This window comes from Podarcis melisellensis (genome assembly GCF_964234715.1).
Source record: "Podarcis melisellensis genome assembly, chromosome: 17".
NCBI classification, from domain to species: Eukaryota; Metazoa; Chordata; class Lepidosauria; order Squamata; family Lacertidae; genus Podarcis; species Podarcis melisellensis.
In genome coordinates, this window is record NC_138534.1 from 364,764 (window position 1) to 375,559 (window position 10,796).

Here is a 10,796-nt window from a genome sequence, read left to right on the forward strand (position 1 = left end):
GCAAATAAATCTTAATTTTTTTCCAATCCTCTTCTACCGTCTCCTCTCCCAGGTCTCGGATTCTGCCGGTCATCTCAGCCAGTTGCATATAGTCCATCAGTTGCATCTGCCATTCTATCTACTTGCACTTTTAATGTGCTTTCGAACTGCTAGGTTGGCAGGAGCAGGGCATTTGACAAGGTGCCCCATGATATTCTTGTAAAGAAGCTGGTAAAATGCGGTCTTGACTATGCTACCACTCAGTGGATTTGTAACTGGCTGACTGACCGAACCCAAAGAGTGCTCATCAATGGTCCCTCTTCATCCTGGAGAAGAGTGACTAGTGGGGTGCCACAGGGTTCTGTCTTATTCAACATCTTTATCAACGACTTGGATGATGGACTCAAGGGCATCCTGATCAAATTTGCAGATGACACCAAACTGGGAGGGGTGGCTAACACCCCAGAGGACAGGATCACACTTCAAAACGACCTTGACAGATTAGAGAACTGGGCCAAAACAAACAAGATGAATTTTAACAGGGAGAAATGTAAAGTATTGCACTTGGGGGGAGATGAGAGGCACAAATACAAGATGGGTGACACCTGGCTTGAGAGCAGTACATGTGTGGTCTTGGTCGACCACAAACTTGACATGAGCCAACAGTGTGACGCAAAGCAAATGAGAAGCACAAATACAAGATGGGTGACACCTGGCTTGAGAGCCAATGCAAATCTGGGCTGCATCAATAGGAGTATAGCATCTAGATCAAGGGAAGTAATAGTGCCACTGTATTCTGCTCTGGTCAGACCTCACCTGGAGTACTGTGTCCAGTTCTGGGCACCACAGTTCAAGAAGGACACTGACAAACTGGAACGTGTCTAGAGGAGGGCAACCAAAATGGTCAAAGGCCTGGAAACGATGCCTTATGAGGAACGGCTAGGGGCATGTTTAGCCTGGAGAAGAGGAGGTTAAGGGGTGATATGATAGCCATGTTCAAATATATAAAAGGATGTCACATAGAGGAGGGAGAAAGGTTGTTTTCTGCTGCTCCAGAGAAGCGGACACGGAGCAATGGATCCAAACTACAAGAAAGAAGATTCCACCTAAACATTAGGAAGAACTTCCTGACAGTAAGAGCTGTTCGACAGTGGAATTTGCTGCCAAGGAGTGTGGTGGAGTCTCCTTCTTTGGAGGTCTTTAAGCAGAGGCTTGACAACCATATGTCAGGAGTGCTCTGACGGTGTTTCCTGCTTGGCAGGGGGTTGGACTCGATGGCCCTTGTGGTCTCTTCCAACTCTATGATTCTATGATTCTAGGGACTGAGCAACAGGAGCTCACCCTGTCACGGGGATTCCAACCACCGACCTTCTGATCGGCAAGTCCTAGGCTCTGTGGCTTGGGACCATCTTGGAAGAATTATCACCTTTCCTATGAGTTTGCCTGTGCATTTAGATCTTTCTATGGAAGCTTGTTTACAAGAGTTGGGTTGGTGGCCATACTGAGACTCTATATCTGCCTAGGGAAGCCCGCTTTTCCTCCTTCATCACTTCACGAAGGCCTTTCTTTTCCAGCAAGTATCTGGCCTGTATAATTTATTTCTGTAATCTCCTAAAGTGGTTAGTCATTAACAATTTTTATCTGCTGTACCTGCATCTCTTTTTTAATGTGATTTTTAGTTAATGTTTTATTGACTGGTGGTTTTTAACATTGTAAGCCAAGCCATTTTAGGTATTGGAAGGCAGAATAAAAATAGTTTTAATAAATAAATTAATAAACAAACAAATAAATTGGGAGAAACAATCTTTAATGTAACCAGTCTTTAGCTAGTAAATAATCCAAACATTCTTTAACCAGAAATTTTGTCTGTGTGAGACTTGGTTTCTGAACAAGTGTTAATTTTCCCCAAGGACAGTTCCCTAAAGCAACATCTGTTAAATATATGAAATATAATGCAGAGAGGGAATGCAGTGCCTTTTCCTCGATGCTGAGATAGCACAACCAGAAAGAAAGCAAGAAGGAAGGAAGGAAGGAAGGAAGGAAGGAAGGAAGGAAGAAAGAAAGCTCTTTTCTTGGATCTCAGAAGTCACTCACTGTCACAGAGTGTGTGGCATTTATTCTGAGAGGAGTGCCTCCCGTTATCACACCACTCAAGGCCACTTAGCTGGAATATTCCATAGCGTGGGACACCATCTATATTCTCATAGTAGAATGTGTCGAGTTTGCTTGACTGATCAGCTGCACAGAGATCTAGTAGGAAAGCATAACATGACAATCAGGAATGTACAGGGATGTATTTTGTTTCCTAAAACAATTTCAGAAATATTAAAATAGAAAAATGTGGTTATTTGGCTTAGTCAAATTTCAGCCTCAGCCTTGATTTCAACACTTTGAAAATGCTGTCTTCAACAATTCTCAATTGTGATTTATTGATTCAAACTTTAGTTTTCCTTGTACACAGCAAGCAGTGCTTATAAACTAACAAATAACTTCTAACATGTTTGTGATGTCTCTAAAACATTTCAAATTTCTCAAATGACTCCTTTGAACCTTGCTAGTTTTATGCTGCCATAGTTTCTTAGTTTCCAAATTTGCCACATTCTTTGAAAACTTTCACCACTCTCAAGCATCAAAGAAACATTCTGAACATTGTCAGAATACATGGGAATACACCATTCAGGAACAGAAAAGAAAATGAAGAAAAAACAACAATCAAATTGGACCAAATTAATTTATTACAATAGAAAGGTTTGATCACCCAAACAGGCAAAACTCACACTGTTCTGCAAAGATGCCTTTAAATGGATCCAGTCCCAAAGGCTTCAGTGCGTAGTAGAAGTCACAAATGCTGTATACTTTGGCCTCGTATGCTATTGCTATGAGTAGGCAGAATAAGGCAAAGGTGACAACCTTCATTGCTGCAGGTATGTGGAAAGGTCCAAGGAGTCCAAGGGCTTTTATAGTCTGCGGCTCTGGAAATAACATTTGTGTGTCATTGCAGAGGACTTAATGGTTGATGCCAGAGCTGTTGGCTGGCACTTCTGTGGGCAGCTCTAGATCTTACAACCATTGTAGGAAACATTGGCTTTTGGACACTCACATATTCACTGGTGTTCTTTTGTGGATATTTGTATTTATATGGTCTATTTGCCAGTATATTTTATATTTGTATGTGGGCATTTTTTTAAGAAAAAAGAAAAAACAATAGTAAAAGAAGAAATGGAGCTAAGCTGAGCTCTGGTCACCACACATGCCTTCCTCTAAAGAATCCTGATATCCTAGTTAGAAATGCTAGGAATTGTAGCTCTGTGAGTGGTAAACCACTGAAAAAGACACTGCAATAACTTAAGGGACACTGTAAATCCGCTAGGTCCTCGTGTGGTTCCCTTGGTCAGAGAGGAGTAAAAACGGTCACCAACCAGAGTAACCTGAAGTGAAGTGGCCAAGAAGCCTGACCTTTATTTGGTATAAAGCAAACTGCTATAGCAGGGTCCTACCTAATCCAACAGGGAGAAAGGCAAGACCCTGAACAAAAGAAGACATTGACTTTTAAAAGTCCCCCCCCCCCATATCCCAGAATACAGTTCAGACATGGTCATCAATACATCATTGCTGGCCCAGGGGTTGTAACCTGAGTTTCCTCACTCCTCCTGACCTTCACCAGGAGGTGATGACCTCCTGATATCCTGATATCCTGTTTTCTGATGACAGAAAACAAGTAAATCACAGTCTCTTTGTGTCCTGGTCTGAATCCATTCCTGGTTCACCACATCACCTTTGTGATTGTGATGGGTGGCAGTTTGACACCTGGACTTGACACTCTCTCTAGGGCAAGGGATCCATGGCTTCTAGAGTCATATTTCCCAATCCTTTTTCTGAGTGGAACAAAAGTGGAATGGAGAAGATCTGGTGGTCAGCTTGATCTTTTGTGAATATATATTAGTTACCTTAGTCTGCAACCATCTGCAAAATGCCTTGACCTAGACAGGAAGTAATTAATAAAAGTTGCTACAGTGAAGCCTTGCTGGCTTGGTAAGATTTTCTTCCTTGACAGAAAGGGTTGAATGGAAAGGAGTGCGATGTAAGGCTGCAGTACCAGTGATATGTACCCTAGGTGGTGCTGTTTGCTAACGTTGATTGGTCAAAGCTTGACAGATCATTTTGAATACAGTGTTTTGCACAGTCTACCCACATTATTGAATCAGTGGCGCTTCTCCTGTGATGCCCTTATGTACGGGGGCTGTATAATAACCAAGTCTTACCTTAGGATAATAGCAGGTAAGTGTACATAACAGGTAAGTGAGACAACTCATGGCTTTCTTGTGTGTAAAACCTGGATGGGATTACAGAGTGTTAATAGTTTTTCTTCTGCTTCCTCCCAACAGGTGTGATATTGCTGGAGGCACTAATTGTTTTTCCTCTTTGGAACAAGTCTGGGCACATCCTAGTGTTTTGCTTAATCATTTATACTTGAGCCCACATCCTTGCTGATAGGGTGTGTGAATAAAATGTGTGTTTTTTCCTTATCACCGCCCCATTGTTATTTGTTATTTTGTCTTGCTTGTGTGACCCTTTTAACAGAAACATTAAGGAGGACAGGCATGGCTACAAACATGTTAGAATCTATGAGTTTGATTCCCTGCAATAAATTAGGACCTTGCAACTGTTCTTCCAATGGCATAACTGAACATTACCATACAAAAATTCCAAAAGGTCAACCCCCCTTTCCCTCCGTTTAGAACGCCACAGTTCCTAGGATGGCAGGGGTGAATTATGTGCTTTAAACGAATGGTGTGTCTAAGAGGCAATAAATTAGTGGCAATTGGAACACAAGCTGAGGAGATGCCATACAGAATCAGAATTCAAAATGATCTTAACAGATTCGAGACTTGGGCCCAAGCTGACAAAACAAATTTTCATAAGGACAAATGTAAGGTTCTGAACTTAGGCAGGAAGAACCAGATGGACAAATATAAGATGGGGGACACCTGCCTTACATGTGAAAAGGATCTCAGGGTCATGGTGGACCCAAGCTTAACATGAGTAAACAGTGTGATGCAGTAGCAAAAAAAGGGCATGCTATTCTAGGTTTCATCAACAGAAGTCTAGTGTCCAGATCAAGGGAAGTAATAAAGGTAAAGGTAAAGGGATCCCTGACCATTAGGTCCAGTTGTGACTGACTCTGGGGTTGTGGCGCTCATCTCGCTTTATAGGCTGAGGGAGCTGGCGTATAGCTTCCAGATCATGTGGCCAGCATGACTAAGCCACTTCTGGCGAACCAGAGCAGCGCACGGAAATGCCGTTTACCTTCCCGCCAGAGCGGTACCTATTTATCTACTTGCACTTTGACATGCTTTTGAACTGCTAGGTTGGCAGGAGCAGGGACTGAGCAACGGGAGCTCACCCCGTCACGGGGATTCAAACTGCTGACGTTCTGATCAGCAAGTCCTAGGCTCTGATCGGCAAGTCCACAGCACCACCTACGTCCCTTAATAGGGAAGTAATAGTACCACTCTATTCTGCCTTGGTCAGACCACACCTGGAATACGGTGTCCACATGTGCAGAGGAGAGCGACCAAGGTGGATGGTCAAGGGTCTGGAAAGCAAGTCTTATGATGAACAGTTGAAGGAGTTGGGAATGTTTAACCTCGAAAAGAGGAGATTGAGAGGAGATATGAGAGCCATCTTCAAATATCTGAAGGGCTGTCACAAGGAAGATGAAGCAAGCTTATTTTCTCCTGCTCTGGAGGGTAGGGCTCAAACCAAAGGCTTCAAGTTACAAGAAAAGTGATTCCAACTAAACAAACTGAAAAACTTTCTGACAGTAAGAGCTGTTCGACAGTGGAGCAGACTCCCTCAAGAGGTTGTGGACTCTTGGACTTCCGGGTTGGCGCCATCGTTTAATGGCGGATTCCCTCCGAGCTCCGGAGGGAATCAGCTCTGCAGAGACCGGGTCTTACCACTGCGGCGACGCGGGGACCCTTAAAATCACAGGCGTAGAAGCCTGTGAGCGTAGTGACTCGGCGGGCACCATTTGCGCCCCCCCCAATCCGGGAAGGAGCCTTTTTAAAGGCTTCGGAACGGGGACGGGGTGCGGCGCGGTGCTGAGAGTACTCCTTCATCTGCGGAGTGAAGCCGCGAGCCATTATCGGAGAGCACTGACTTTTTCCTTGGAACATTCGGACTTTAAAACATCAACCCGTGAGTAATACGGAAATTGGAATCTTAAAGAAAAATTTTGCGGATCAGGAACGAGCGGGGAAGGGTAAACAATTTAAAGCAAAGGACCTGCTAGCTAAGGTCGAGAGAATCTTTTCTCTTTTTAGTAAAAGACTTTAATTTCACGGTTTTGACATTATAAGAATTTTTGCTGGAGGATAAAAAGATTAATTTTGGGAGCTGAAGTTTCACACCCCCCCCCCCCGGACCCGGGAATGTCCCACGAGAGAGCCTGTTGATGAAAGACTGGAAAGTTTGACAGCTGTCAAGTTGGCTGTCAAGACGGAAAAGGAGAACCTAGTTTCTGTTGCTTAATTTGTAATAATTTGTTGAAAATAAGGAAGAGCTGATACAAAATAACCTGACTTTTGGACTTGAGCCGAAAGGAATACTAAGGAACTAAAAAAACCCTAGAGGGGTTTAGTGACATTACAGGAATGGCTGGAGGAAGGAAAATCCAGGCAGAATTGGACAGAGCATTTGTTCTCTTGGGAAAGTTACAAGGTCAATCTGAATGTTTGGACTATGAATGTTACAGCTCTGGATTCAGCAGTAAAGAACATTGTTGAACCTGATAAGGACTTGAAACAAGGAGCCTATCCAATTGAACAAATAGAGAAAACGGAGAGCTTTGACAATATGAAGCAGATGACAGATGTTGTCCCTGAAGAAAAGGAAGAAGGAGCTGAAACTTTGCAGAAGTTTAAGGAGAGCAACATTTTGAAGCCTGACATGATGACAAAAAAGGAAAATAAAAATCTGATGTGGAGAGCCTGGCCTGAATTGGAGGTGGAAGCTGGAGCCTGGGGGACATTTGGACTTGAAAGGAGTATAAAACAAGATTTGAAGTACCCCATAAGCTTTATCACTAAAAATGGAGGTCTGGCTGGTGGAGATATGGGTCCTGTTAGGCCAGAGTTTCTTCGAGATTGGGATCCTGTTGGGCTGGAGCTTCTTCGAGATTTGGAGTTTAACATTAAAGACTACCAAAAAGACCGGCAGAGAGGAACTAAGAGAGAATTGAGAGCCTCGGACGTGAGATCTCCAGGCTAAACAGTATATTGAGACTGATGGATTTTTGTTGAGGACTGAAACCGGGAAAAGGGTGGGTGGAGTTTGGGAATCCAAAGGGTATATAAATATATAGTTTGTTTTGTTTTTACTTTGCTTTGCTATTGGTATGGAAATTGGGAAAGACGTGGAAGGGAAATTTTGGTTGACTTTAGGGGGAAAAAAATTAAATGTTTAAGAAACAACAACAACAACAACAATCTTTATTACGGTCCAGAGACCAACAAAACATTACAAATCAATACAGAGTTCATACAGCCTACCTCCAGGTTAATCAGGCACTTTGTTTGGAATATAGGGCTCATTTGTTCTTGCAACCACCGATAAAAACTTTGCCACTGCCAAAGTTCTAGCTTTTGTCCGGTCTTCCAGTAGGAACCTGACACAGTGAGCCTCTGACTTTCCCGGGAAAGGCACCAGCAAGGGTAGTATCAATTCAGCCCTGGCCTGCTCATACTTCGCACAATGTAACAAAATATGATTTATGGAATTGATGTCTTGAGCACACGAGCAAAGTCTGTCCTGGTAGGGAACTCCTCTCAACCTACCATTCTAGCACTGCAGAGGGGAAGACATTCAGTCTGGCCTTGGTAAAAAGCCTTCAATAGTTAGGTACTGTCAGGTTTTTGATGTAAGATGTTAACTCAAAGACATACCCATATTGAACTCCTGCTGCCAGTGGACTACAGACTGCATGTGATCAAGATCGCAAGTCACTGTGTGCATTGTCCCATAATCTTTGCTTTAAAGCCTTTTGGGCGCCTTCATAGCCCAGGTAATACAGTTGGGGGGGAGACAGACCAATAGAGGTGGCTTTTTTAGCCATGGTTTTCTGCCATTTGCTGACAAATTCCTCATTGGTCAAATGTTGGTACAGACCCTTCCCTAGATTAAACACTGAAATCCTGAGCCAATGTCTTAGGGCAGCCCACCACGCTCTAGCTGAAATTGGGCATTCACCAGCTTCCAACAAAAGTACGGAGTTGGGGACGCAGTTAGGTACCTGCAGCAGAGATCGTATAAATTTTGCCTGAAAGCCATCTAGCTTTGGCAGGTCCCCATTGTGCCAGACATTTGCTGCATGCAGGAGTTGGGAAACGGGCTTTGCGTTGAAAACCCTTAAGGCTGCTGGAACATATTTGCTAAAATGTTTAAGAAAAAATAATGAGGTATAAATATTGATGTGTAAATTTGGTTAAGTTAAAATTGATCGTTTTTTAAATGGCTAAATTAAATGAAAATAAGGTTTGTAAATTGAGGAAATGGAAGAAAGAAGAAAAATAAAATAACAATGTTAGAATAAATTAAATTAAGTTAAAACGGAGAAGTAAATTAAGGATTTGCTGAGCCAATAATTTAAATTAGAATATAATAATAATAATAATAATAATAATAATAATAATAATAATAATAATAATAATTTATTATTTATACCCCGCCCATCTGGCTGAGTTTCCCCAGCCACTCTGGGCAGCTCCCAATCAGTGTTAAAAACAGTACAGCATTACATATTAAAAACTTCCCTGAACAGGGCTGCCTTAAGATGTTTTCTGAATGTCAGGTAATTCTTTATCTCTTTGACATCTGATGGGAGGGCGTTCCACAAGGCGGGCGCCACTACCGAGAAGGCCCTCTGTCTGGTTCCCTGTAGCCTCACTTCTCGCAATGAGGGAACCGCCAGAAGGCCCTCGGCGCTGGATCTCAGTGTCCGGGCTGAACGATGGGGGTGGAGACGCTCCTTCAGGTATACAGGACCGAGGCCGTTTAGGGCTTTAAAGGTCAGCACCAACACTTTGAATCGTGCTCGGAAACGTACTGGGAGCCAGTGCAGATCTCTCAGAACCGGTGTTATGTGGTCCCGGCGGCCACTCCCAGTCACCACTCTAGCTGCCGCATTCTGGATTAATTGCAGTTTCCGGGTCACCTTCAAAGGTAGCCCCACGTAGAGCGCGTTGCAGTAGTCCAAGCGTGAGATAACTAGAGCATGCACCACTCTGGCGAGACAGTCCGCGGGGAGGTAGGGTCTTAGCCTGCGTACCAGGTGGCGCTGGTAGACAGCTGCCCTGGACACAGAGTTAACCTGCGCCTCCATGGACAGCTGTGAGTCCAAAATGACTCCCAGGCTGCGCACCTGGTCCTTCAGGGGCACAGTTACCCCATTCAGGACCAGGGAAGAAGGGGAGCTGTGAGGAGGTCTGAGAAACAAGTTAAAAGAAAATAAGTATTTGAACTTTCAGGTGTTTTTAATTGTTTTTATTTTTAAGTTTTGTATTTTTGTATTTGTTTGTTTGTTTATTTTTGTCTTTGTTGTTATATGTGTTGTTCTTTTTTGAAAATGCTAATAAATATTCATTTAAAAAAAAAAAGAGGTTGTGGACTCTCCTTCCTTGGAGGTTTTTAGGAAGATGTTGGATGGCCATATGGATGCTCTAGCTGAGATTCCTGCATTGCAGGGGGTTGGACTTCCAACTCTATGAGGGAATCTGGAGGGCATCAGGCTAGGGAAGGCTATGCTAAGATGATTGTACACTATTAATTCCATGGCCAGCATTTGTGGGCAGTGGTCAAACTGGATTGGTGAAATATCCTTTATGTGTTATGTGGTCCTAAGTTATGAAACGGATATAGAGGGAACAATTGTTCCCACTCAGTTTTTGCAGTTGCACTTGCACCTGAGGATGGGAACGCAAGTAGAATTATTAAATAGAATTAAGACTACTTGGGGAAGCCTCTACCCACTGATCATAATGGAGGAGAGAGAGATAAGTTGCATCTAATTTTTTTATTGATAATTCAAGCAGAGAAATCAAAAGAGCAGCAAATTTTGAATCCTAACTAGGCTGCAGGTCTTCTTCCTTCCCTATGTCATCCCAGTCCTACTCAGCAAATGAAGGAAGTTGCCATTTCCCAGTTTGTTAGTTGAGCCTACATTGCAGTGGAGTCAGAGAGCCTTGGTAGTTATTACTAACTCATCTCTTTCATCTCAACATGACATAACCAGGACTATTTTATCAGGATTGAATCTGACAGGCTTCCTTTTCTATCATGGGCTCTGGAGTGGCCGTGTGTTGTTAGGAAGCCTTTGTATTACATTAGTTCAGAAGAGCTATGAAATGTTGTAAAGCAAGGGCTTCCCTCTTCAAGTGCTAGAAGGTGAAGAGTGCCATCAGAGGGAATTGGAAGGTTTGATTATGAAGGGCCAGTAGGAATGGAGATATCAGAAACCACAACTGCCAAGGAAGAATTGTCTTCTTGTACTACACCTTCTTGTGAAGGTTGTCCGGATCCTAAGAATGTAGAAAGAAGAAAAATCAACATTCCTTGGATTTCCCTTCAAACAGGTACATATCAAATGATCCAAATACATATATTGTTGCCACGGTTCTGGAAATACAAAATTTCACCTTGACGTTAGGGTTAGGGTTAGGGTTAAAATTTGGAATGCAGATAGTTTGTGGTTCAAGCAGGAGTAACCTTTTCACACAATGCAGGATTAAAAAGTGAAGCAATGGGCATGACTGATGTGT

General features: G+C 43.0%; 1 protein-coding gene across 2 annotated transcripts in view; it reads right to left on the reverse strand.

Annotated features, from left to right (window-relative positions):
* Nucleotides 1-1,769: 1,769 nt before the first annotated feature.
* LOC309360591 (methyl-CpG-binding domain protein 1-like) overlaps nt 1,770-10,796 on the reverse strand; it is a 142,988-nt gene continuing 133,961 nt past the window's right edge. The window contains exon 22 of one of the 2 annotated variants that reach the window (XM_081895197.1): nt 1,770-2,229. The gene's annotated coding sequence lies outside the window, so the exon portion shown is untranslated. Of the gene's footprint in view, nt 2,230-10,131; nt 10,557-10,796 lie in introns of those variants that run through there. The other variant, XM_081895196.1, reaches the window with a different exon arrangement.